This window comes from Mustela nigripes, chromosome 13, assembly GCF_022355385.1.
Source record: "Mustela nigripes isolate SB6536 chromosome 13, MUSNIG.SB6536, whole genome shotgun sequence".
Classification (NCBI taxonomy): Eukaryota; Metazoa; Chordata; class Mammalia; order Carnivora; family Mustelidae; genus Mustela; species Mustela nigripes.
The window spans coordinates 143,172,589-143,199,293 of NC_081569.1; the positions used below are offsets into that span (position 1 = coordinate 143,172,589).

General features: G+C 55.7%; 1 protein-coding gene across 17 annotated transcripts in view; it reads left to right on the forward strand.

Annotated features, from left to right (window-relative positions):
- Positions 1–18,395: 18,395 nt before the first annotated feature.
- KLC1 (kinesin light chain 1) overlaps positions 18,396–26,705 on the forward strand; it is a 55,751-nt gene continuing 47,441 nt past the window's right edge. For 7 of the 17 annotated variants that reach the window (XM_059374085.1, XM_059374090.1, XM_059374089.1 and 4 more), the window contains exon 1: positions 18,399–18,682. The gene's annotated coding sequence lies outside the window, so the exon portion shown is untranslated. Of the gene's footprint in view, positions 18,683–19,292; positions 19,392–26,705 lie in introns of those variants that run through there. The other 10 variants (XM_059374084.1, XM_059374087.1, XM_059374083.1 and 7 more) reach the window with 5 other exon arrangements.

Below are 26,705 nucleotides of genomic sequence, written 5' to 3' on the forward strand. Positions count from 1 at the left end.
GTCTCTGTCGGGGACGGCGTCACAGTGGCGTGCGTGGCAGCCTGCGGTGTGACGCTGCTCTTCCTCCTCCTCGCTTGTCAGTTCCTCCGGACTCTGAGGGTGACTTTTTGTAGGAACAGCGAAGCCAAGTGGACCATCCGGGCCCTTGGGAGGCTCAGTCAGTTGGGCATCCAGCTCTTGGTTTCAGCTCAGGATCAAGGCTCCGAGCTCAGTGGGGAGTCTGCTGCTCTCTCTCTCTCAAATAAATCTTTAAAAAAAAAAATTAATCTTTAAAAAAAAAAAAAAGGACAAGCAGACCATCTGAAAGAAAATCGGTCTTCCAGAAAGTTGAGTTCAGCCGGCGGTCGAGGTGTGTGTGTGAGCGCAGCGTCACGGACGGTGCGAGACACGCCGTGATCTGTGTGACTGTGCGAAGACAGGGGGACGGTTTGAAAAGCTCATGTATCTTGTAGCCTGTGGGACTGTTGAACAGCCATACGTGTGTCCTGTTGGTGAAGGGCCTTTCGGACACACGTGTGTCCTGGATCCCACTTTGAGCTGTTGAGGTCACATTGTCTCTGGGTTCTTAGTTAGCCCGGTGTTCCAGAAAGCTTGTTTCCTGGACCTTGAGCCCACGGCTGCTGCCTTTCGGCTGGTGGTGTAGCGCTCCAGCATCCGTCTTTCCCTCGTGTGAGACCCGTCCCCAGCTGCTGCTCTTCTCGGCAGTCTTCCCAGTTTACTCGCTGACATCCTCATGAGGCAAGTGTCTTGGGATTTCAAGGAACAGAAACTTACTCAAATGAGCTCTGGTCACAGGTAGGGGGTGGGTGACCATTAGAAGCCAGAGACCTCCAGAGGTGCCTGGCTGACTTAGTTGGAAGAGCCTGGGACTTTCAATCTCAGGGTTGTGAGTTTGAGCCCCACTTTGGGCTCATAGAGATTACTTAAACAAACAAACAACAACAACAACAACAAAAGAAGAAGAAGAAGAAGAAGCAACAGCCACAGATCTCCAGAAACAGACCACCCAGACCTCTATAGTGGGAACACGCGATGCCCCGATGTCTGTCAGGGGCATGGATCTCTTGGGCCAGCTGCTGCCTTCTAAGAGTGGGCAGGCCGTGGGCGGCCACAGGGCAGGCAGTGCGACCGAGGTGACAGAATGCCATGCATAGACTCCAGGTCCTATCCCCATCAGGACCCCTCAGCTCTGAGGCCACAGGACCCTGTCATAGTTCCAAGGATGCTTGCTTTTAAGAGTGACTTAAGGGGTGGGGCGCCTGGGTGGCTCAGTGGGTTAAAGCCTCTGCCTTCAGCTCAGGTCATGGTCTCAGCGTCCTGGGATCGAGCTCCCACTCCCTCTGCTGTGTTCCCTCTCTTGCTGTGTCCCTGTCAAATAAATAAAATCTTTTTTTTTAAGATTTTATTTATTTATTTGACAGACAGAGATCACAAGGAGGCAGAGAAGCAGGCAGAGAGAGAGGAGGAAGCAGGCTCCCTGCTGAGCAGAGAGCCCGATGCGGGGCTCGATCCCAGGACCTTAGGATCATGACCTGAGCCGAAGGCAGAGGCCTAACCCACTTGAGCCACCCAGGCGCCCTTACAGTAAAAATTATAAAAGTGAAGCTTCCTTTGACAGTTGCTGGTGGGAGCAGCGCCCTGGGCTGGGAGGGGGAGGCTCGCTGCGTCTCCACACCTCTGGGATGGGGTGATGGGGGCGCTGGGGTGCAGGTCGGCTGCAGGTTAAGAACTGAGCCAAAGAGCGCCCACAGGTCCGTTTCCACCGACCCAAGGGGTTCTCTTAAATTGTTTCCACTTGACATAAATTACATGGTACTTAGGCAGTGAGCACTGGCGGCGGAGTCCAAGCGGCTCAGGACCTACGGCAGCCGCACTCCTGGGAATCTGGGTGCTGTCCTGCGGCTACAGTCACATTTCACCCGACTCGTACTGTTTACCTGTACGAGGTTCTTGAGTGCTCTGAGCAAACGAACGGGAAACAGCGGTGCTCATTTCTTCTTCCTTGGATCTTAGAAATGTAAGTTTAAATGATTGTGGTAAACATTAGTTTAGGTCACAAATAAATGCAAATGTTTCATTATTAAGGTGATTTTGACCCTAAAATATGTATACTCAGTTAAAAAAAATTAGGTTGTTTTAAGATGATTTTTTTTTTTTAGATTTTATTAATTTCACACAGAGAAGACGGAGACAGAGCCCAAGCAAGGGGAACAGCCCGTAGAGGGAGAAGCAGGCTCTTCGGCTCTTCACTGAGCAGGGAGTCTGGGACATGGGATCATGACCCGAGATGAAGGCTGACACTTAACTGACTGAGCCACTCAGGTGCCCCTTAAGATAATTTTCTACCCTAGCCATATTCATGTAAAGTATTTTTGTAGGCTTTAAATAATTACAGAATGAAGATTATCTCCGTGATGTATTTTACACTGCTTTTCTCTGAATGTGTCTCTGATAAATTAATGTTTCTGGGGCACCTGGGTGGCCTAGTCGATTATACTTCTGCCTTCGGCTCAGGTCATGATCCTGGGGTCCTGGGATTGAATACCACATCAGGCTCCCTGCTCAGTGGGGTCTGCTTCTCCCTCTGCCTGACGCTTCCCCTGCTTGTGCTCTCTCTCTCTTTCTCTCTCTGACAAATAAGTTAATAAATAAATTAATTATTTTAAAAATTAATATTTCTGGGGGCGCCTGGGGGGCTCAGTGGGTTAAGCCTCTGCCTTCAGCTCAGGTCATGGTCCCAGGGTTCTGGGATCAAGCCCCACATCGGGCTCTGTGCAGGGCATGGAGCCTGCTTCCTCCTCTCTCTCTGTCTGCCTCTCTCTGTCTCCTTGTGACCTCTCTGTATCAAGTAAATAACATCTTTAAAAAAGAATTAATGTTTCTGTTTTCTGAGATAAAAAGTAAAATAAAATTGAGTTTCTCCCCCTCTATGTGTTAGGTGCTATTTGTAGACATTTGTTTTGTTTTGTTTTAGATTAGATTAGATTTTATTTGATTGATTTTTTTTAGAGAGAGAGCTGCGGAGAGCATGGGGTGGGGTGGGGGGCAGAGGGAGAGAGAATCCCAAGCAGGTTCCATGCCCTGCACAGAGCCCGATGTGGGGCTCGATCTCACGCCCTGAGATCATGACCTGAGTGGAAATCAAGAGTCAGACGCTTGGGGCGCCTGGGTGGCTCAGTGGGTTAAGCCGCTGCCTTCGGCTCAGGTCATGATCTCAGGGTCCTGGGATCGAGTCCCACATCGGGCTCTTTGCTCAGCAGGAAGCCTGCTTCCTCCTCTCTCTCTCTCTGCCTGCCTTTCTGCCTACTTGTGATCTCTCTCTGTCAAATAAATAAATAAAATCTTTAAAAAAAAAAAAAAAAAAGAGTCAGACACTTAACCAACTGAGCCACCCAGGTGCCCCAAGATTTTATTTTTGAGTACCCTCTACACCCAACATGGGGCTCAAACTTAAAACCCGAAGATCAAGAGTCACGTGTTCTACCAACTGAGCCGGCCTGGTGCCCTGCATTGGTTTCTTACTTGCTCCTGTTTCCCCAAGAAAAGAAAATCCAGGTGTAGCCATCAGAAGTACGAGGACTTGGGGGTCACTGACAATAGGAAGTCTGATTGCAGTGTTGTTTCTTGTTGGGTTGTAGTCCTGGTATCTTGGACAAGTCTGCCTCTGAGAGGTACAGTGACGTGTCCTTGTAACACAGTGCCACCGGACTGGCCTTCTAGAGCAGACTCATTTGCCTCAGGGCCCATCAGCAGGCCTCGGCTCCCTGGGTTGTGGGGGTACACGGCTGGCTGGCCCACAAACACTCACTGTAGAGTGACTAACAGAGCTGTGCCAGGGGGCTGGTTTCTGAGCAGGGGAAGGTGGAAAGCCAGCTCTTGTCAAGAGTCAGGAGGCCTGGCGCCAGTCCAGAGTTCAAGCAGGATACACTGGTTGGTCTCCTGTGTGTCCCAGAGCTGTCAGCACACAGTGGATCTTCAGGAATCATCCACCGAGTAGCAGAGCATGGGAGACGCTCCTCTTAGCCCATCCCTGAGTGTCCCCACGCTTGCACTCACTCTGTGCTGGCGACGTCACGCCAGCTCCTTCTAGAAAACCTCGTCCTGGTTGCAGAGAAGCCTTGTGCTCAGGCATCGGGCTTAACTGGCTTTGGCTTTGCATGATCAAAGTCTCTGTCCCTCCCAGGGCGCAGCCCTCCTGGCCAGCCCTCCTGGCGGGTCCCTGGAGGGGCAGCGGCTGTCTTTGTGGGAGGGGCTTCCGCCAGAGGAGGCAGGAGAGCAGAGAACCATCCTGGGTCCTGCACAGCAGCCCTCTGTTCTGTTGTTTCCGAAGACTATTTCAGACTTCTGATTAATGGGGAAATAGCAAAACTTGCCGGCAATTGTATGGTAATGTTTTGTATTCTATGATTTTCTTTTCCCCATGGCAGGACACCTTGCTTTTTGCTCTGTGTGTGTGTGTGTGTGTGTTTAAAGATTTTTTTCTATTTATTTGAGACAGAGAGCACAAGTGGGGGAGGAGCAGAGGTAGAGAGGGACCCAGACTCCCCACTGAGTGGGGAGCCAAAAATGGGACTCAGTCCCAGGACCCTGGGGTCATGACCTGAGCCAAAGGCAGACAGATGCCCAACCAACTGAACCACCCAGGGACTGCTTCGGTTTTATTTTTAAGTAATCTCTGCACCCGGCGTGGGGCCCAATTTAGCAATCCCGAGATCCAGAGTCACGTGCTCTACCAACTGAGCCAGATGGGCATCGCTGCTTTTTTCTTTTTTTATAAACAAAGTAAAACACGACTAGTCACGTTCTGCGGACCCTTTAACAAGTCTCTGGTGCGGAGATGTGCAGGAAGGTGTAGACCGCAATGGGGAGCCTCCCTTCCGGAGCCCGTTCCCGAGGGCGGCTGGGGCTCCTGCTCACAGAGCTCACAGGAGGGGACCGCTGGGCACTGCGGGTTCGCGTCGTGGCCATGTTCCCCCCGCTGTCGGGGAGTCCCGTGGGGGCCCCTCTCCGCGCAGCCCGCGGCCGAGGCACATTGATGCTGTCAGGCAGCTGCCACCGCGGTCCCTTCGCTGAACTGTCTCCTTTTCCCCAAATTGAAGCTCTGTCCCCATTAAACACTGACCCCTGTCCCCCTCCCCAGCCCCTGGCCACCCACACTCCCACTCTCTCTGTGAGTTTGAACATGCTAAGGACCTCATGTGAGTGCAGTCACAGTATTTGTTCTTTTATGTTTATTTTTAAGTAAGCTCTACACCCAACCCGGGACTCGAACTCGTGACCCCGAGATCAAGAGTTGCGTGCTCTACTGACTGAGCCAGCCAGGCCCCCCAGTACTTGTTCTTCCAGCACTGGCTTATTGCCGTCAGCATGAGTCCTCAGAGTCCCCCATGTCGTAGCGCGGAGGCAGGTTTGTCTCCAGATCCGCCGCCTGGGCCCCGTCTCCGCTCCGGCCTCTAAGCCCCGGCCTCAGACCTTCGGCTCGGAGCTCTGCGAGGGCGCACGGTCTTCGCGTCCGCATTTCCTCCGCACACGCTCACGAGCACCTCCTGGGTGCCCGGCGCCGTCCTGGGCCTCCCTGCCCATCCTGTGCCCCCAGGGTCCTGTGCGCACGTGCTGGGGACAGCCACGCTCCCCGCAGGGCGACGCCCTCCTCAGACCCTTCCAGGAAACTGGTTTCTGTCCTTTCCCCGCGGAGAAGGAACCGATGGGTCTGGCAGGGACGTTCAGGCTGTCGGAAGCCGCACTGGTAGCTGCTCGGCTACTGATCTGCAGCGAGGAGCGTCCACTTTGTCCCCAGTCCGCCCTGGGGTGGAAGAGTACAGGAGGAGCCCCCGGAGGAGGGAATGAGAGAGGGGATGAGCTCGGTGGATTCCCGGACGGGGTTTCTGCGCTGGTGTCTGGGGGCCGGGAGCCCTGCCCCCAGCGCAGCACACCCCCAAAGGCGAGTTGGCCGTCGGGACAGCTGCACGGTTTGGCGCAGAGTGGGAAGGGGAACGCGGGGCCAGAGCTGTAGGCCGTGGGCACAGGCTTGTGAAGGTTAGTCCATTTGCCGGGAAAACCAGTGGGCAAACGAGACTTTTATTTATTTTATGTACATGCATGTGTATTGTGGATTTATTTAGGACGCCTGGGTGGCTCACTTGATGAAGCGTCTGACTCTTCGTTTTGGTTCAGGTCATGATGACAGAGTCCGGGGATCAAGCCCCCTTTGGGCTCCGAGCTCAGCAGAAGTCGGCTGGAGACCATCTCCCTCTCCCTCTGCTTCTCGCCCGCTCACGCTCTCACTCTCACGCGGAGCTCTCTGTCTCCCACAGTCAGTAAATGCGAGAGAGCGGGACAGTGCGTGCAGGGGGAGGGGCGGAGGGAGACAGAATCTCCTTCCGACTTTGCTAAGTGCGGAGCCCAGTGCGGAGCCGCCGGGGGCTCCACCTCTGGCCCCTTGAGATCATGACCCGAGCTGAAACCAAGAGTCAGATGCTCAACTGGCTGAGCCACCCAGGTGCCCCAAGATTTTTATTTTTTTTTTTAAGATTTTTAAAAAAAATTTATTTATTTGACAGAGAGAGATCACAAGGAGGCAGAAAGGCAGGCAGAGAGAGAGAGAGGAGGAAGCAGGCTCCCTGCTGAGCAGAGAGCCCGATGCAGGACTCGATCCCAGACCCTGAGATCATGACCTGAGCCGAAGGCAGCGGCTTAACCCACTGAACCACCCAGGCACCCCCAAGATTTTTATTTTAGAAAGAAAGCACCACCCCAGTCTGTCCTGGATGCCTTCCCAAGCCTGGCTGCGGTGGTCGGGATGTCCACTCTGACAGGAACATGGCAGGACACCTCAGAGCCACCTGCCCGGACCTAGCTCCTGCACTGTGGACAGAAGGTGGGACCTCATGCCGGCACAGGGTCCCGCTGCATCTGGCAACCTCCAGAATCTGACCGTCTGGTCATGGAGGCGTCCAGCCCGGAGGACACAGTCCCTGTGGGGGCACAGTTGTGGCCGCCTTCGCCTCTGTCTTCCTTCCCCCACCCCAGCCTCCATGAGCTGCCTGGGCTGCCTGGCACGGTGGACCTTGGCCATTAGAGGTGTTCGAGGGATGCAGCTGTGGCCCCTGGCCCCGTTACCAGTTACGGGAACAGGAAGCAGCTCTTGCTCTCTGCCAGGCTCCATTCTCAGAGCTTTATTTACGTGGAGTCGGGGCACCCCTGGAATCTCCGGAGGCATCCTGGGGGCCTCTCCACCGAGCCCAGGGCCCCTGGCCAGACCCTTCCATCCAGCTGCAGCGTGGAGTCAAGGCTGTGGGCGCGGGCTGGCTCAGGCAGCAGAGCATGCGACTCGGGCTCAGGGCTGTGTGTTCGAGGCCCACACTGGGCGTGGAGCTGACTCTAATAAGGGTGGGGGCGCCTAGGTGGCTCGGTTGGTTAGGCGGACGACTCAATCTCAGCTCAGGGCTTGATCTCAGCGTTGCGAGTTTGAGCCCCACGTTGGGCTCCATGCTGGGCGTGGAACCTACTTTAGAAAAAATTCTGGGGGCGCCTCTCTCTCTGCCTGCCTCTCTGCCTGCTTGTGATCTCTGTCAAATAAATAAATAAAATCTTTAAAAAAATTTGCTGAAGAAACAACAATGTGTATATATATTACTAAAGTTAATTTCACTTGCTGTACTTTTTTTTACTGTGGCTACAACGCCACTTTTTATTTATTTATTTATTTATTAAAAGATTTTATTTGTTTATTTATCTGACAGAGATCACAAGTAGGCAGAGAGGCAGGCAGAGAGAGAGGAGGAAGCAGGCTCCCCACTGAGCAGAGAGCCCGATGTGGAGCCCGATGTGGAGCTCGATCCCAGGACCCCGAGATCATGACCTGAGCCGAAGGCAGAGGCTTTAACCCACTGAGCCACCCAAGCACCCATATAAGGCCACTTTAAATGACACTGTGGCTCACAGGAGTTTCCCACTGGTCCATGCTGCTGAAGAGGGGCTGGGCCAGTGTGACCCGCATGGAGAGCCCTCACCCCAGAGAGCCCTCACCCCAGAGAGGCCTCACCTGACACCAGGACTGAGCTGCGGGAGGGCATGGCCTAGCAGGGGAGCTCCTTTTGCCTGTCAGTGAACATTTCCGGAAGGAGTCCCCCACCCCAGCCCCTGGCACCTGCCAGTCTACTCTCAGTTTCTCCTAGGAGTTTCCTCCACGGGCATGGCCAACACAGGAAAAGCAGCCCTCGGCTCACCTTCCCGGAGCAGGCAAGGCAGCATCTGACCCATCTTGACTGTCTCCAAAACAACATCTGCCAGGACGAGGCGGCGACAGGGCACGTGCCAGGCTCTAGGACGGATCCACACTGAGAACCTTCCACCTCTCACTTCCCTCATCTATAGAATGAAGCGTCAGCAGTCTGCTTCCCGGAGACAGGCTGACCGTAGTGGGACTCCCAGATGTGTCCCTGGCCTGAGTCCTTGTGCCCAGGAGCATGCCCCCACCGGGCAACAGGGACTCTGCAGATGTAATTAAGGATGTTGGAATGAGATCATTCTAGATTTAGGAGGGGCCCAACATCCAACGACAAGTGTCCTTGGAAAGGAGAGGGAGATCTGCAGCACAGGTCCATGGAAGTCTCGTGACAAGGAGAGAGGCTGTGCTGATGTGTCTTTGAGCTGAGGGGCTCGTGGCACCACCAGGAGGTGAACGGGCCTGGAACGCTCCTCACTTCGAGCCTCAGAGGGCACCAGCTTGGTCTCCGAGGTCCGGCCTCCAGAACCGTGAGAGGAGAGACAGCTGTTGTTTGGGTCCCCCTGTCTGGCCATTTGTCACAGCAGATCCTGCAGGCCTGCTCTGACGGGTTCCCGACTCAGAGCTAATGAGCGTGGCGGAAGGAGCTCCTGGCGTTTTGGAACAAGGTGGAGTTGATGTGTAGTCCTGGAAAAGGGGAACGAGATTTATGTCTGATGGGTCAGCAGCTTCTAGAAGGAATCAATAGATGAAAATTTCCACGAGCCCTGCCAGATCTCTTTCTGAATCTCGCCTCCAGAGCTGAGGACGTGGGGGAAATGCTTTAATCTTCCCGAACCACTGAAGTGGGCCCTCGACTTTGGTCCAGCCACCGGTCTCCCCTCTCCAACCCTCAGTTTCTCCATCTGTAAAGTGGGATGGAGCTCGTGGAGAAAGGGTGTGAGCACACAGGACAAGGGTTGTCTGTGCAGAGCTTCTGTGTTCTGGAAGTGGACAGGGGCCCAGGCGCAGCCCAGCCAAGGGATGCTTGCCCGCAGACTCTCTGAAGGCTGGGGTTTTTCCTTTTTAGCCTGTTGGGGGGATATATGCATTTGTGCATTTCCTTCCTTGGTGTCGACCTCGTCCCCCTTCTACCCCGCAGAACTGAGCAGAGCCTGGCAGAATTCGTCCCGGGATACCAAATGCATGCTGGGCTGACAGCCAGCCTTCTCTGCGGGCGGCTGGGCCTGGGTCTGCCTGGCTTGGCCTCCCCAGGCCTGGCCTGTACCTCTGCGCAGGGGACGGGCGCAGTGACTGCCTGGGTGGGCTGGGAGTCCCCTGCTCCCAGGCTGACCCTCGAAGCCCATCTTTGGCTGGCCGCCTGCCTCCAGGTCCCCTTTCTCCTGAGCATTTCTGGAGTCATGTGTCCTGGGCTCGGCCAACACAGAGACGATTCTGGTGGGAGGAGGTCAGTGACCATCTTCTTCCAAACATGATTGTGAATCCACCAGAGCATACGGGGACCAGGACATCTACTAAGAGAAGAAACTTGTGTGTACGGTGTTCATGGGTGCCTGGGTGGCTCGGGGGTTAAAGCTTCTGCCTTCGGCTCAGGTCGTGATCTCGGGGTCCTAGGATTGAGTCCTGCATCGGGCTCTCTCTTCAGCAGGGAGCCTGCTTCCCCCTCTCTCTCTGCCAGGCTCTCTGCTTATTTGTGATCTCTCTCTCTGTCAAATAAATAAATAAAATCTTTAAAAAGAAAAACAAACCAGTGTTCATAATTGCACTTCCTACGTAGACAGGCGTGACGGGCAGCCGGGAGCTGCGGGAGGGAACGAGGAAGCCAGCTCAGGGTGGGACACGGGCCCCAGGGAGCTTTAACAACCCGGTTGGGTGAGCCAGACCAGTGTTGGCGTGGACAGTCTGGTCTTGGAGGTGCCCTGCTGCACCCCCGCCCCTGGGATGCTGCCCCGGGGAACAGGGCTGAGTGAGCTCAGAGAGCCGCCTGCAGAGAGGACTGTGGCTGCCCCCAGCCTCCACTCCCGTTCCCCACCCTGCAGCAGCCCCTTCCCAGGGTGGGCCCCATCAGCTAAGTCAAGCAGTGCAGGCTGTGCTCCTGGCCAGGTGGGGGTCCCAGTGGGCTTCTGACCTGGGACACTGATTGATGGGTGGGGGATGGGAGGTTCCATCCTTCTGGTTTGAGGTGCAAAGGTGTGATGCTGGCACGGCGGTAGCAATTTCTGCTCCCACGAAGGGGGCCAGGCTGAGACTGGATAACATACCAGCTAGAGGCAGAGGCTAGAAAGCCACAGGACACAGAGCCCCCCACCCCCTTGGCAGGATCCAGAAGTTCAAGGCCCCCTGGGGAGGGGGGAGGCAGATGAAGACCAGGATTTCCATCGGGACCTGTGAAATCCACCTCCTGGGGTGTCCTCGTACCCCTTTTCATGCAGCTGAGCTCCACTTACTGAGAAGCTGCCTAGGCCCCGGGGAGAGGCAGGAGGTAGCAAAGGGATTACTGTGTGGTCTGTGCCCCAGAACGCTGAGCAGCGGGGAGGGACCTGGTCTGAGGACCAGGAAGAGCAGGGAGGAGGCTGTGTCCTGCGGAGGGCGCACCTGGAGCCATGTGGTCCGCAGCTGTCAGGCACCCAGCGATTAAAGCCCCCCCCCCCCAAGTCTCTTACTCGTAGAGGGGGATTGCAGCCGGGCCAGGAGCAGCCTGTGCTGATTCGGGGACAGACTTGGCACCTGCGTGGCTATTTTTGTCTGAAAACTGGAAGGTGCTCTCCATCTGCGCGTCTGAAGAGCCCCGTTCTGTCCCTGAGCAGATACTGCCCCTTCTGGAATCACAGTCATCGAAGGTGGAGACGGGGTGGCTAACATATTGTGGGGGCTTGGGCTCCAGAGTTCTGCAGAAGCAGAGCCTGTGGGGTGCCTGTAAGCAAGAGAATCCTCTCTGGAAAGGCCTGGTGACCACCCTCTGGGGTGGCCTTCTGTGGGGAGTGCAGAGCTGAGGCCTGCAGGGTCCCTGGGAGAGGGACTGGGAGGCTGCCTGGAGGAGGTAGATAGGAGCAGAGCCGGGGGATGACCCAACACAGTGAGGCCCGTGAATCCATCTGTGACCTTGGAGGCGAAGGGTACAGGGCAGCTGGGGCAATAGCCCAGGCTTTGGAACCTCCTGCTGTCCTTGGGCTCTGGGCCCCAGATAAAGAGCAGCCCCAGCCTGCCCCAGTGATGCAGTGGCCATAGGAGACTCCAACTTCTGGCTGAGCCCCTTTCCCCAGAAGGCTCCCCCAAGCCTCAGCCATTGGCACAGGGCCCCCCAGGGATTGGGGTGGAACCCAGGGCCAGTTCCTGCCCACAGACCCTCATGATGTTCCTAGGAGGCGGGTGGACGGGGTGATACCCCCACTTTTCAGGGGAACAGATGAGATCCCACCCTGGACAACTAGGGCTGTGGCCCGATCTCCTGATTCCAGCCAAGTGTGGGTCCTCACGGGTCCTAATTCAGGACAGAATTCGGTTCCATTCTCTTTCCTCTGCTGCCTCCTTTAACACGTTCTGTGCCCATCACCGCACCACGCCTCTCATCAAGATGAACCTCAGAGATCAGCCTCCCCTCCGCTGTGGCGGGGAGGAAGTTGCTGGGGTTGGGGCATCTGGGTGGCTCAGTCTTGAAGTGTCTGCCTTCAGGGGCATGTTCACTCGCATCTCCGACGGTGACACTGGCTGTCAGCGGAGCATCCTCACGTGATCTCTACGTGGTCTCCCCGGGTGCCTGCATGGGCTTCCTCCCGGCAGTGCGGGGACTGACTCCCAAGAGCAAGCTTCCCCAGAGAGCCAGCTGGAGACACTGTGTCACCTTTAACTGTGCCACTTCCACTTTACGCCAGCTTACCCAGAGTCAAGGAAGGGGACAGAGACTCCACCTCTCATGGGAGGCGTTTCCAAGTCGTGTTGTAAGAAGAATGTGTGGGATGGAAGATGTTGATGGACTTGGCCCTGTTTGGAAGATGTCGTCAGGCATGGGAGTGTCGGAGCCTTTGAGCGGTCCCCGCCGGAGGGCCCGTTCTAAGTCCGCCGACTGGTTCTCTGTCTTCTCTCCCAAGACGGTGGCTGGTGGAGCATGTAGTCCAACATTTTAAATGATGGCTTTGCAGGATGCCTTAGCAAGGGCTTTTGTACCTCAGGGGCTGGGCTGTCCCTGAGGAAATCTGTCCCTTCCTAATAGGAAGCTTCCAGGCTCCCAGCTACCATATGTGTCGTCCGGGGGTGGGAACCCTGCCCTGGCCGCTGAGAGGCAGCCCTCCGAGCCTCTCCCATTCCTACCCGCTTGGGAGCCTTGGGAGAGGAGGTGCTGACTATCCCCTGTGGCAGGACATCTCTTCGAGGATGTCCCGTACAGCAAGCGGCCACATGCGGACTGCTTCTGCATCACTGCCGGGGCGGAAAACTGCCAGGTGCTTAGGGAAAAGGTCTGGAAGTCTCTGAGAAAATGAAACATACACCTCCCGGTGGCTAGTAGCTCCATTCTTAGTAATTCGCTCCAGAGAAATGAAAACGCGTGTTTCCCAGAGACTCAGACAAGGGAGCTCAGATCAGCTCTATTCTTTTTTTTTTTTTTTTTTAAGATTTTATTTATTGGGGCACCTGGGTGGCTCAGTGGGGTAAAGCCTCTGCTTTCGGCTCAGGTCATGATTTCAGGGTCCTGGGGTCGAGCCCTGCATCCGGCTCTCTGCTCGGTGGGGAGTCTGCTTCCTCCTCTCTCTCTCTCTGCCTACTCGTGATCTCTATCAAATAAATAAAAAAAAATTTTATTTATTTTAAAGAGAGAGAGAGATCACAAGAGAGGCAGGCAGAGAAAGAAGGGGAAGCAGGCTCCCCGCTGAGCAGAGAGCCCGATGCGGGGCTCCATCCCAGGACCCTGGATCATGACCTGAGCTGAAGGCAGAGGCTTGAACCCACTGAGCCACCCAGGCGCCCGGGTCAGCTCTATTCTTGTTAACCAGAGCTGGACCATATACAGGGCGGGGCAGGGCGGGTGGGCACAAACGCTGCAGGCTGAGTGACAGGGGCTGGGCCCAAAAGGCACACACTGTGGGATTCTCTTTCTGTAAAACGCCAGAGCAGGCAAAACTAAACTACAGAACAAAACAGAGAACAGAACAGTGACTGCGAAGGGGCGTGAGGGAGGGGTCAGCAGTCCACCTCCCAATAGGCTTCAGGGACACAGGTCAGCTGGATGGTAACTTCGGACGTGTGTGTTTCACACGCGCTCATCGTGGAAATGCTCCCCGAGAAACAGACGCCAGGCTCCATTCATGAGACGCACACGCCGGGTGTAGGGGTGGAGCAGGAGGGCTGGAGAAATCAGGGACGGGATAAACGGGGCGAGATGTTGACTGTAGTGCACAGTGTGCACTTTACGTATTTTTTTACACGTTTGAATATTTTCTAATAAAATGGGGGGGATCCCCAAGGAGAATGTCTGTTTGCCACGACCTGTGACCTGTGCCTAATCCCAGGTGCCCAGCCCCCAGTGCTGGTTTCTCATCATGTCCATCACACTAGACCCCGTTGTTTCTGTAACAGACGCTCTGCCCTCTCCCAGGTGCGGGCGTTACCCTTTTAGATGGCTGCGTAAAATGGCTCCGGTCTGGGCGCCTGGGTGGCTCAGTGGGTTAAGCCTCTGCCTTCGGCTCAGGTCATGATCTCAGGGTCCTGGGATCAAGCCCCGCATCGGGCTCTCTGCTCAGCAGGGAGCCTGCTTCCCCCTCTCTCTGCCTGCCTCTCTGCCTACTTGTGATCTCTGCCTGTCAAATAAATACATAAAATCTTAAAAAAAAAAAAATGGCTCAGGTCTGCAGGCCACGTACTGTGGGAATCCAGCACGTTTTCTTATCTGCCTCGTGGTTCCGTGAGAGGGCATGTCATAGGCTAGTCTCCTGGGCACTGGGAGTGTCACGGCTCTGGTGCAGAGACACATTTGGGCTCCCCAGTGGGTGCTGAGTGTGCAAACACACACTCGGCCGTGGCGCTGCTTCTCGAGCAGGACCGCTGCCCTTCTTGCCTGCGTCGGAGCGTCGGTCCCCATCTGGAGACATCCTGGGCCCTGCACACAGGGCTGTGTGAGGGACTGGACCATCCAGGATAGCTTCCCGAACGGCCTGGTGTCCCCAGGGCCTGCCGGAAATGGGCTCCGGGCGCCAGGATGGCTGGGCCTCTCCGCAGGGCAGGGCAGGGGTTCACAACAGTAAAGAGCTCCTGGCTGGGGCCAGGAATGGGCAGCCTCACTCCGGGGGAAGCAGGCTGGCCAGGACTGCAGGAGGGCAGGGGCGAGTCAGCAGTGCCGTGGGCCTGGGTCATTCTCTCTGGGGACCCTGGGCACCCCTGGGCAGGCAGGCTTCCCCAAGCAGGACCCAGGCCTACCTTGCCCTACATTCAGAGAGAAATGGGAGCAGGAGAGGCTCGGGGCCCTCCTCCCTGCACCCAAAGTGCTGCCCTTCTCGCTGGCCTGGCCGCACCAGTCCCGGCAGCGTAATGTCCCCGCTGGGGCTCCAGCTCCTTAAAGGAAAAACACCCCGCAAATCCGGTAAAGGTTGTTTTCCGAAGCTGAGCCTCAGGACCAGAGAGGGTGTGACCTGGGCGGAGAGCGAGGCTGCCCAGCCCAGAGAAGCCCCGGCCCGGGGTTGCGGGGTTCTGGTCCCGATGCCAGGCCAGGCCGCCCCTCCCGCGCCGGGCGTGCCGGCCACCGTGTCTGAGCCTCGCGGAGACCTGAGGGTGGTCAGACTCAGCTTGGACCGGGGAGGGATGGGGGGTGGTGGTGGCGGCTCCCGTGCTGGAGGGGGCGTGGGGGGCGGTACTCAGGCTGGAGGGGGCGGGGGAGACCCCCAGATCAGGGGTGAGTGTGGGGGCGTTCCCCGGGCTGGAGAGGGCGTGGGGGCGGTTTCCAAGCTGGAGGGGCGGGAGGTGGCTCAGTGCGGGAGGGGCATGGTGGGGCGGTGTCCTGGCTGAAGGGGTCCGTGGGAGAAGCTCCTAGGTCAGAAGTGTGCATGTGGGCGGTGCCCATGCTGAGGGGGCGAGGGGAGGCTCCCAGGTCAGGGGTGGGGGGGCGGCGCCGAAGCTGAAGTGGGGCGGACCCGGGTGGGAGCGTCGGGGAGGAAGCACAGCGGACGCGGGAAGCTGGGGGGCACGAGCCACACAACCGGCGCGCACCCCTTCCTTGCCTGTCTCTCCGGGGGTGCGCGGCCCCCCCGTCTCTGGCCAAGACCGCCCGGAAAGGTCGCCCCCTCCGGATTGAGGACACTCATCCAAGAATGACTTCGCACCGCCCCACGCTGCAGGGTTCGGGGACTCCTTCCCCCCCCCCTCCTCCTTAGACCCTAATGGACTGGGGTATCCACTGGGCAGCAGACCCCTGGGGATCAAAGGGAAATCCCAGCATCCCACTCTCCTCCAAAGGGCTGCTCCTGGATAGAGACATCCACAGACAGTTAGAGCGAGAAGCAGGACCCCTCTCCATGCTTCAGCTGAGACCGAGGACTCACTGTGCCCTTCGTTCTGTGTCGGACCCGGTTTCCTCCCTACACTTCTATCACTGGGCTTCAGCAGCCGGGTCCTTCCCCGTTGCCATGTCAATGTCCTTTTTCCAAGAAATCCCCTGACCCCTGAGGATCTGAGCCACCCCCGCAGCATCTGAGCCAGTGCTGAGCTTTCCGTCTCAGCTCCACAGCTGCTGGCCGTGTAGGGGTGTCTGTTCTCCCCCTGCCCAGCTTCACACCTGACACCAGTGGGATTCAGTAAATCTCGGGAATGGAGACTGTACACTCCTGAGTCATCTCTGACTCCCAGGAGTCTGGCGTGTGGCTGTTCTCACTCTTCCTTGACCAGGGGACTTCAGCCTTGGCTTCATCTGGGTCCTGTAGGCGCCTCCAAATCTGTACTCCGTAGAGCCCCAGCCCCAGTTTCAGTCTCCAGGCCGTCTGCTGATCTCTCTGCTTTCACAACTGGGAAATGAAAGGATCGGAGAAGGAGGGGAGGAGGGCAGAGGACAAGGCCTCTACATTTGGGGAAAGCAGGAGGAAGGAGAGACAGAGACAGAGGAGGAGAAGGAGGTGGCCCACCCATGCAGGCTGCCTTTTTCAAAAGGGGAGAGCACTTAAGGGAGCAAGGAGGGAGCCTGCTCCAAAGGTCCAGTGCTGCCTTGTGGACGACAGCCCCACCCTCCAGGACCCTGGCTGACCCTCTGGGACCCTGGCTAGCCCAGCAGGCTCTCGGTAACAAGGATGCTCAAGGCCACCAGGACTGTGCCAACCGGTGTGTGCTTCCCAGGGCCCCAGTCCTCTAGGTTTGTGGGGAGGACAGAGAATGGATTTGCCTCCCCGGAGTAGCCTTGCTGAGGCTTTCCAGCACAAAGGCTCTCCTCAGCTCTGCTAGTGCCCACATAGGAAGTGTAGAGTGGCTCCCTTCTGATTCCCAGAGCTGAGTTAATCCTTGGAAGCAGCAAGCAAACCAGGGAACCTCTGTAAATGGGGGTAGCAGTGCCACTCTCGGAGTTCCTGAGGATCAGAGGATTGAAAGCCGCTGAGAATGCCCAGGGCTGCCCAGCGATGGCGGGTGATTGTTAGTGTCAGTGTGCGACTCTGAGTGAGGACTGCCCGAAATGCCTGTGCCCCAGCCCGGTGCCCTGGACGATGGGTACATGACAGTATTTCCACGGGAGAAGTAGCAGGATCCCATTCAGGGGACCCGCAGAGGCGGTGGATGAATTGGCCTTTTTTCCCCGCTCCCCATCACTCCAGACTCATCCCTGCCTAAGGACCTTTGCCTGGAGTGATCTCCCTCGCGTTTAGCTCAGTTTAGGCCCCTTCCGGTCACTTAGGCGTTCACTCCGCCCCGCCCGTACCTTACTTTTCTCGGTGCAGCAGGCACTGCGAGCTGGCGCGGGATCCTACCTATCCTCTTTACCAGCACACCTTGGCTCTTATGGTGGGGATCACGGCTGCTCAACAAGTATTTGTTGAGACAATAAACGCGCGAGAGAATAATAAAGCCTAAACAGAGTGACAGCAGTGGGGGCGGAGAGGGATGACCACAGCAATTTGCAGGAGGCGACTCATTACAGGAGGACGTCAAGCATCTCCGGTTTCTGCGCGAGTGGAGGGGACAGTCGCTGAGTCCAGAGTCCTAGAGAAAGGCGCCTCCCTGCTCCTCTGTTCTCTAGGGCCCCTGTTGGCGGCCAGTGCCCAGCCCCTCGGGGCCTGTGAAGAGCCGGTGGCAGGCTCCTGCCGTGGGGCCAGATCACCAAGGGAGCGTGGGAAGGTGGTGTGGCTGCTTCCCCCTCGCCGCTCCCGGCTGGCCTTTCCGCGCTGACACCACAGCACCGATAGCACCGTGGTCGCGCCCCCTGACTCGCGGAGACTGTGTCCCTCCGGGGTCAGAACGGCCGCGGGGGCCGGGCTGGCCCGTTGGAAGAGCGCAGCGGTTGGGCAGCAAGTGCGCGGCCGAGGCCTCCGGGCGAACAGTGGCGCAGGGCCCCGCACCTGGCACGACCGCAGCGCCCGGGGGGTGGTCGGGCGAGCTGCGCCGCGCCTTCCCCGGAGCCGGCCTGCGTGCCCCGGGCGGGCTGCTGAGTCAGGCCTGCCGCGCGGAGATGCAGCCGCCGAGGCCGGGCGCGCTCTCCGGCCTGCAAGGCCTGCCCTGCAGGCGGGGGCTGCGGCCGGGGCGCGGGCGCCACGCGCGGGGGGCGGCTGCGGGGCCGGCAGCTCTGCCCTGGCCAGGCCCTGGCGGGGCCCGAGTGGCCAGGGGAGCGCCTGGAGGCTCCTCTGGAGCCCTGATTCTCGAGGGTCCCGGGGCAGCGAGGGAGCAACGAGATGCGCGCGGCCTGGGTCTCGACCCAGACTCACATCCCGGAGGGGCCTGCGGGGTAGCCGGTCCCTCAGGGCCCCTCCTGCGGGCTCCCGGGAGTCGCACGCGCGAAGACCCGGCTTGGCACCGCGTGACCAGCCCTCGCGGGACGAGCGCGCAGGCGCGAGGGGCGCGGGCGCGGCTGTCCAGGACGGTGCCGCCCCGCCCCAGCGCCCCCTTCCTGCGCGTCCGCCGCGCGCCGCGCCGCGCCCCGCCCCGCCCCCCGTCCGCGGCCGGTGACGTCACGGCGGCGCGCGGCATTGTGGGGCGGGAGCGCCGAGCCGGGGGAGGGTCGTCGAGACGCCATTTTCGGCGGCGGGAGCGGCGGAGCAGGAGCGGAGCGGAGCCGGCGGGCGCGGGGCGGCGGCTGCGGGGAGGAGCCGCAGGGGACAGCGCTCGCGGGCGGCCGAGGATGCTGCGGGGCGGCCGCGCCGGGGCCCCTCGTTCGTGACCGCGGCGTCGCGTCGGAGGCAGCCGAGGCGCGGGCCCCGCGCGGTCCTGCTCCGCGCACGCGCCCCGCGGCCTCCCGGAGCTGACAGCGCGAGCGCGCGGCCCCGCGGGAGCAGCCCGGTGAGTCCTCGGCCCCGTGCCCGGCCGCGCCGCGGTCCCCGCCCGCCCGCTGCGACTGCAGTCGCCCGGCCCCGCCCGGGTCCTCCCCGCAGCCGCCCGTCCCCCGCGGCGCGGCCCCTTCCCCAGCCCGGCCTCCGGCCCCGGCCCCTGCGCGTGGACGGTCCCTTCGGCCGTCCCCGGCCCCGCACCCCGGCTCGGCCGCGCAGCGCGCGGGGCGGCGGCTCGCGGGAACAGCGGCGGACCCCCGGCCGCGCGACTGGGGGGGGGGTCCGGCCGCCCCCGGGAGCGCGGCGCGCGGGGAGGGGCGGCCGGCCGGTGGCTTTGTCCGAGTCCTCCCTCTTCCTTCCGGCCCCCGCCCTCTCCCGCGGCACCGCCCTGGGCGGGCGCGCCTGTCAGCTCGCGGGGACGGGCTGCGGGGCGGGCGGGGAGCGCGCGGGGTCCCTGGCGCGGGGCCGGCCTCCGAGCCTCCTCGGCGACCCCGGTCCTCCCGTTGCCAGACGCGGAACGCTTCGTCCGGGCTCCACCTGGGCCGGCGGCGGCCCCGGCGCGGTGGCCGACTCGGGGCGCCTCTGCGCGTGAACCCGACAGCGTCGGAAGAGTGGCCTCGGCGCCTGGGGGTCGGGGGTTGCTGAAGAACGTGAGGTTCGTGGCCCGGGCGGGTCCGCGCTGGCGCTGAGACCGCGCGTCGGGAATCCGCGTCGAGCGATCGGTGAGGAGTGCTTGCAGAAACGTCTGCACAAAGTGCGGCAGCACGGGAACTCGGGGTACTCCGGTGACACTGGCACGCAGCCGGGCGGCTCCTGGATTCCCTGCTCTGGTTAGGTTCTGAGCGTTTCTGGCTACAGCGCGACTAAGCTATTGATCAGAGTCCTTGGCTCAGCACACACGGCACCAGTTGGGTGAGGCCCCGGGGGGAAACTGGGGCAGGTTCTGAAGTCTCCCGATCTTGTTACCCTTCTGGATTTGCCTCTTCCAGGGGTTGGCAGCAAGCTTTCACTGGGGTGGGAAAGGCGCTTTCATCGTTCTGTTTCCTACCTGTGTGTGAGCACACGGCCGGACTAGAGTGAACACTTCAGATTGTGGGGAGCTGCGTGTGGGAGGCCAGGCCCTCCTAAGAGCCGGTTTCTCCCTCTCAGAGAATGCAACATCATGGTGCAGTGGAGCCTGGCAGCCCTGGGGTGTTAGCCAGGCGGGCGGAGGGCCCGGGGTGGTAACTTCGCCGTGACCTGGCACATTCACCTGCCTGGAGGTCCAGCCTTCTGGAAACACTAGACAGCCCACGAGAAGGTGGAAGGGCCTGCATGGGAGTCAGGGCAGTACGTCCAGGAAGGATGAGGGGGCCGATGCCACTGTGGAGGGGCACATAGGCTCTTAAGTATTTTAAAATAGATGAAAGCTTAGCTGTAGTTATTTAAGATTATACATTTTGTGTTTTAATTTTTTAAAGATTTTTTATTTATTTCAAAGAGACAGAGATCGCAAATAGGCAAGAGAGGCAGGCAGAGAGAGAGGGGGAAACAGGCTCCCCGCGGAGCAGAGAGCCCGATACGGGACTCGATCCCAGGACCCTGAGACCACGACCTGGGCCAAAGGCAGCAGCTTAACCCACTGAACCACCCAGGCACCCCTAAAATTATACATTTTAAAAAACTATATACTTTTGGGACGCCTGGGTGGCTCAGTTGGTTAAGCAGCTGCCTTCGGCTCAGGTCATGATCCCAGCGTCCTGGGATCGAGTCCCACATCGGGCTCCTTGCTCAGCAGGGAGCCTGCTTCTCCCTCTGCCTCTGCCTGCCTCTCTGTCTGCCTGTGCTCACTCTCTCCCCCTCTCTCTCTCTGAGAAATAAATAAAAAAAAAAATTAAAAAAAAAACTATATATTTTTAAGCATGTTTCATAATGTTGATAATAGATAAGCCAGTGTGTAGGTTTCCATATGGGACTATAAAAGTCAAAAATTGATAAATTTGAAGGATTTATGTAACATGGACACATAAATATGATAAGAAACCAGAACTTTATATAACAAGGAAGTGATCTGTAATAACCCAAACAGACGTAGAGGCAGGTTTTAAGTGTCAAATTTCAGGACGTAGAATAAAAATGATTAGCATGTTCAGTGGTGAAAGCATGGTCTTAAGTGGCTGGCGGAGCTCCGGAGCTCATAGTCTGGTGGGAGAGAGGACGTGGTTGGGGACCGCAGGTGAGGTGAGATACTGTGCTGAGTGCCCTGAGAAGGTGGTTTTGGGTATGAGACACGAAGAAAAGAACAGTTGGCCCAATGTGAGGGGTGGATTTGGTAGTGGCCATACTGGAGGACACAGGCCTTGAAGCGGTGCTGGCGTAGAGGGGACGGAATTTAGGAAGGGTGAGGGTGGGAAGGAAAAGCAGGGAAGGAAGGCAAGGAGGAGCGGGGGTTCGTTTTTGTTTTTTGTTTTTTTTTGTAAAGGATTGGCGCATTCTTGAGTGCGGGAACGGAGCTAGTATGGCGGGTGGCTTGAACCAAGTGAGACTCGATGAGAAGCCATTAGCCCTAGTAGGACTGAGAGAGCTCCTGACTTAAGGGAGGGACGATAGGAACAGGGGTGCAGATGGACTAGAGAGGGCCTCACGAGTTACGGCGGCCTGACTTGGGAGTGACCAGTCTAGAGTAAGGGCAGGGCTGCAGTCCAGAAGAGATGGAGAGGCCGTGTTCACAGCCAGAGCGAGATGCTAGATCTAAGTTGGAGTGACGTGTCACTCCTCTGCTAAGTTTTGGCCGGTGTCCTAAAAGCACTCTGCCCCCATGTGTTCCCTCAGGTACACACGGCAGGCTCATCCCGAGCCTGCTCTTCTGCAGTCACTGGGTCCCCGCCTCCCCGTGCAGTATTCCTTATCGTTTTACTGTTGGTCTCTTTCACTTAACACCCCTGATCTCCACCGGGGCAGGGGTTTTGTAAATGCTTAATAATGTTTATTGAACGAATGCATCTAGAATTCCTTCCCTTTCTCTAACTTGGGCGGCTCACTGGCTGGTGACACCCATCAAGATGGGGAAAACAGGAGGAGGGGGAGATGGTGAGCTTGGTTTTGGATAGATTAAGTCGGAAGTACTTTTGGGGTGCCCAGGTGGACCGGTAGGCAGTTGGAGATGGAGGTCTGGAGCTCAAGACAAATGTTTAGGCTGGAGATCAAGATTGGGGAGACCTCATCACCTTGTTGAAAGCCAGGGGCTCTTCCGAGAGCTTCTGACACGTAAAGACGGTCGAGTTGCCCTGTTTGCAGGTGGAGAAGGAGGTCGGTGTCAAATTGGCTAAGAGGTCAAGGAAAATTTGGATGGACAGAGCTCTTGGATTTGGCTTCTAGGAGGTAATTAGTGACTTTTTAAATTTTTCCTCAGAATATTACCTCCTAAGGCAGGCGTGCTAAGGCATCCTTCTGTCTTTCGGCCCTGCAGCCTCACAGTTAATATAGTCTTCCCTCAAAATTAATTCAGAATTTACTTTTGTCTTAACTATTTTTAAAAAATGTACTTATTTTGGGACACCTGGTTGGCTCAGTCGTTAGGTATCTACCTTTGTCTCAGGTCATGATCCCGGGGTCCTGGGATCGAGCCCCGCATCAGGCTCCCTGCTCAGCGGGGATCCTGCTTCTCCCTCTCCCACTCCCCCTGCTTGTGCTCCCTCTCTTGCTGTGTCTCTCTGTCAAGTAAATAAATGAAATTAAAAAGGAAATAAAAATAAAGTACTTACTTTAATTGAAGTTCAGTTGACATACAAACAGCTGACGTCAAACAGCTGTGACGTCAGGCTTCTAATTTAGGTATTTCTGCTCGCACATTTCAAGCTGAACCACTTTGCTGTCGGGAATCGCAGTAACTGCCAAGCTCCAGTTGCCTTCATCTGGGAAGTCCTTGGCCAGCTCTTCCGTTTCAGAAGCCCGGGTGATGCCGCGTGGCTGCGGTGACTCCGTGGGCTTGCGGTCTCACATGGACTGTTCCAGGCACCGCCTTGTCACTGCACTTGTGTTCCTCACCGAGGCTGGCTTAGAGGAGGTGATCGGTAAAAGCTGATTGAGCCTTCATTTCTGTGGTGAATCCACAATGGGGTGTTTTCTTAAATTTACTTACTCCACCTATTTAAAAAGGATTCGTATTAATCAAACAGGGGAGGAAATGTTAATTTCTATTCTTTTACAACTGTGGTAAAAATTAGGTATATTTACAGGGTTGTGCAGCAGATCTCTAGAACCTTTTCATCTTGCAAAACTGAAACTCTGTGTCCATTAAATAACAACTTCCTATCCTCTGCCCTACCCTAAACACAGTTCTACTTTCTGATTCAATGAATTTGTCTACTTTAGATACCTCATATAATTAGAATCATACAGTATTTGTCTTTTTTTTAAGCTTTTTTTTTTTTTTAAAGTAATCTCTGCACCCAACGTGGGGCTTGAACTCACAGTCCCAGAACTCACAGTCCCAGAACGAAGAGTAGAGCATTTGATCTTTTGTGACTATTTTGATTTAGCATATTGTCCTCAAGGTTCACCCATAATTTCTATTCTTTTTAACTAAAATATTAAGTTCTAAAGCTTTTGTAGTATGAAATTTGTATTAGATTTCTCCTTATTATGGAACAGATTATTATAAATTTAGTGGCTTAAAACAGTCACATTTATTCCAGTTAACTGCGGGTGAGCGGCTCACGTGTCTACAATTGTGTGTTGGGCTGCCTTTGTCTTCCGAAGCTCATAGGGCTCTCGTAGGCTGTTGGGGTTGTGGCAGAATTCAGTTCTTCTGGTTGTAGGGTTGATGTCCTACTTTCCTTGTTTCCTGGCTGTCAGCTGGGGGCTCTCTCAGCTCCTTGAGGTGGCCTCCTCCATCTTCGAAGCCAGAGTGGAAAAGCTCCCACACCCTGAATTCCTCACACTTTGAATCTCTGACTTCTTTTCTTTTGTGGCTTCTAGACCCAGATTTAAAAGTCTTATATGAAAAAAAAAAAAAGGGCTTATATGAGGGATGCCTGGGTTACTCAGTCAGAAGAGCATGAGACTTTTGTTCTTGGGGTCATGAGTTTGAGCCCCATGCTGGGTATAGAGATTACTTAAAAATAAAAATTAAAAAAAAAACTTAAAAAATACGTAAAGGGGCATGTGGTTAGGTCAGGTCTACCAGGATAATCTTCCTGTCTGGTTTTAATTTTTTTTTTTAAAGATTTTATTTATTTATTTGACAGAGATCACAAATAGGCAGAAAGTCAGGCAGAGCGAGAGGAGGAAGCAGGCTCCCCGAAGATGAGAGAGTCCAACGCGGGGCTCCATCCCAGGACTCCGGGATCATAACCCTAGCCGAAGGCAGAGGCTTTACCCAGGCACCCCTAATCTCCCTTCTTAAGGTCAAGTGATTTGGGGCCTTAATTACATCTGCTACAAAATCCCTTTACAGCAGTACCCAGAGGGACTTGATGAACTGGGAGACGTGTGTACACAAGGGCCTAGGAATCTTGAGGGAGACCAGGCATCTGCGTACCACATCTCATTTTATTCTGTTCTTGGAACAAAACCATTTAAAAAAAAAAAATTACTTTATTTGTCAGAGAGAGAGAAAGACCACAAGCAGGGTTAGCGGCAGGCAGAGAGAGAAGCAGGCTTCCTGCTGAGCAAGGATCCCGATGCGGGGCTCAATCCAAGGACCTTTAGGCTCATAACCTGAGCCGAAGGCAGATGCTTAACCAACTGACTGAGCCACCCAGGCATCCATGAACAAAGCCATTCTTTTTTAAAAAATTAAAAAAAAAAAATTTTTTTTTAAAGATTTTATTTATTTATTTATCTGACAAACAGAGATCACAAGTAGGCAGAGAGGCAGGCAGAGAGAGGGGGAAGCAGGCTCCCTGCTGAGCAGAGAGCCTGATGCGGGACTAAATCCCAGGACCCTGAGATCAAGACCTGAGCTGAAGGCAGCGGCTTAACCCACTGAGCCACCCAGGCGCCCTAAAAAATTTTTTTTAAAGATTTTTATTTATTTATTTGACAGACAGAGATCACAAGAAGGCTGGGAGTCAGGCAGAGAGAGGAGGAAGTAGGTTCCCTGCTGAGCAGAGAGCGTGATTCGGGGCTCGAACCCAGGACCCTGGGATCATGACCTGAGCTGAAGGCAGAGGCTTAACCCACTGAGCCACCCAGGCACCCGAACAAAACCATTCTTAACTTCTTAACCATCTTTCAGTTACTATTGGGAGTTATGATTGCTCAATATGTACAACAGTCTACAGCCATACCACCCTTAACGTGATCTCTGAATATGTTCACTAATGTTAGCAAGTTCTGCTTTTTAAAGAAAATTGAGGTATAATTTACATACGGTGAAGTGCCAAGATCTTAAATATATTGTTCATTGTTTCGATAAATGTGTATCAAGATACGGCCCAGAAAATTCCCTCATGCCCCTTGCCAACATCCGTCACCCCCCACCACTCCTTGGCAACAGTGATCTGGTTTTTATAACCGCAGGTTAGTTCTGCCTATTCTAGAGTTTCATATAAATGAGATTATACAATATATATTCGTCCTGCTTTTTTCATTCAGCATAACATTTTTGAAATTCATACGTGTTGTTGTCTGTGGCAGTGGTTGGTCCCTTTCTAGTCCTGAATAGTGTTGTGCTGTGTGGACCTATACAGTTAAGCCTGAAGCACGTCTTGGGGGGCCCTTGTTCTTGTGGGAGACCACGTGGACAAACATTTTAGTTTCTTCTACATAAATGCCTACGTGTGAGATTGCTCGCAGGATAGATGCAGCGTTAACTCCTTTTATTTATGTAGAGAGCTGGCGTGGGAGCAGAGGGAGAGAGACGCTCAGGCAGGCTCCGCGCGCTGGTGAGCAGAGCCTGGATGTATCATTAACTTTTTTTTTTTTAATATTTTATTTATTTGATAGAGATCACAAGTAGGCAGAGAGGCAGGCAGAGGGAGAGGAGGAAGCAGGCTCCCCATTGAGCAGAGAGCCCGATGCGGGGCTTGATCCCAGCACCCTGGGATCATGACTTGAGCCGAGGGCAGAGGCTTTAACCCACTGAGCCACCCAGGTGCCCCTATTTTTTGATTTTTTATGTGGTTTCTGCTTTCTATTTTGTCTGTTTTGAAATCATTAAAAGATGAATGCTCTTTTGGAAAAACTCATGGTTCAAAAAGATAGAAAGGGCGGCGCCTGGGTGGCTCAGTGGGTTAAAGCCTCTGCCCTCGGCTCAGGTCATGATCCCAGGGTCCTGGAATCAAGCCCTGCATCGGACTCTTGGCTCAGCAGGGAGCCTGCTTCCTCCTCTCTCTCTGCCTGCCTCTCTGCCCGCTTGTGATCTCTGTCTGTCAAATAAATAAATAAAATCTTTAAAAAAAAAAAAAAGATATATAGGTGTGAGTTGTCTGTTTTCTCATTTTCTTTCTTTTTTTTCAAGTTTTTTTTTTTCTTTTTAAGATTTTATTCATTTATTTGACAGGCAGAGATCACAGTAGGCAGAGAGGCAGGCAGAGAGAGAGAGGGAGAAACAGATTTTTCGCAGAGCAGGGAGCCTTGAGGAGCAAGAGGTAACTCAGGGGAGCCCATGAAGATCTCCGGACCCTGCGATCATGACCTCAGCTGAAAGCACGTGCTTCACCGACTGAACAGTGCAGGCACCCTTCCCCATATACGTATTTATATATCCATATGTGTGTGTGTGTATTTAAGATTTTATTTTATTTTAAAGATTTTATTTATTTATTTGAGAGAGAGAATGAGAGAGATGGAGATCACGAGAGGGGAGAGGGTTAGAGGGAGAAGCAGACTCCCTGCTGAGCAGGGAGCCTGACGTGGGACTATATCCTGGGGCTCCAGGATCATGACCGAGCCGAAGGCAGACGCCTAACCAACTGAGCCACCCAGGCACCCTTTAAGTTTTTATTTTTAAGTAATTCCTACACTCAGCGTGGGGCTTGAACTCACAACCCCAGCATCAAGGGTCTCATGCTCGGGGCGCCTGGGTGACTCATTCTGTTAAGTGTCTGCTA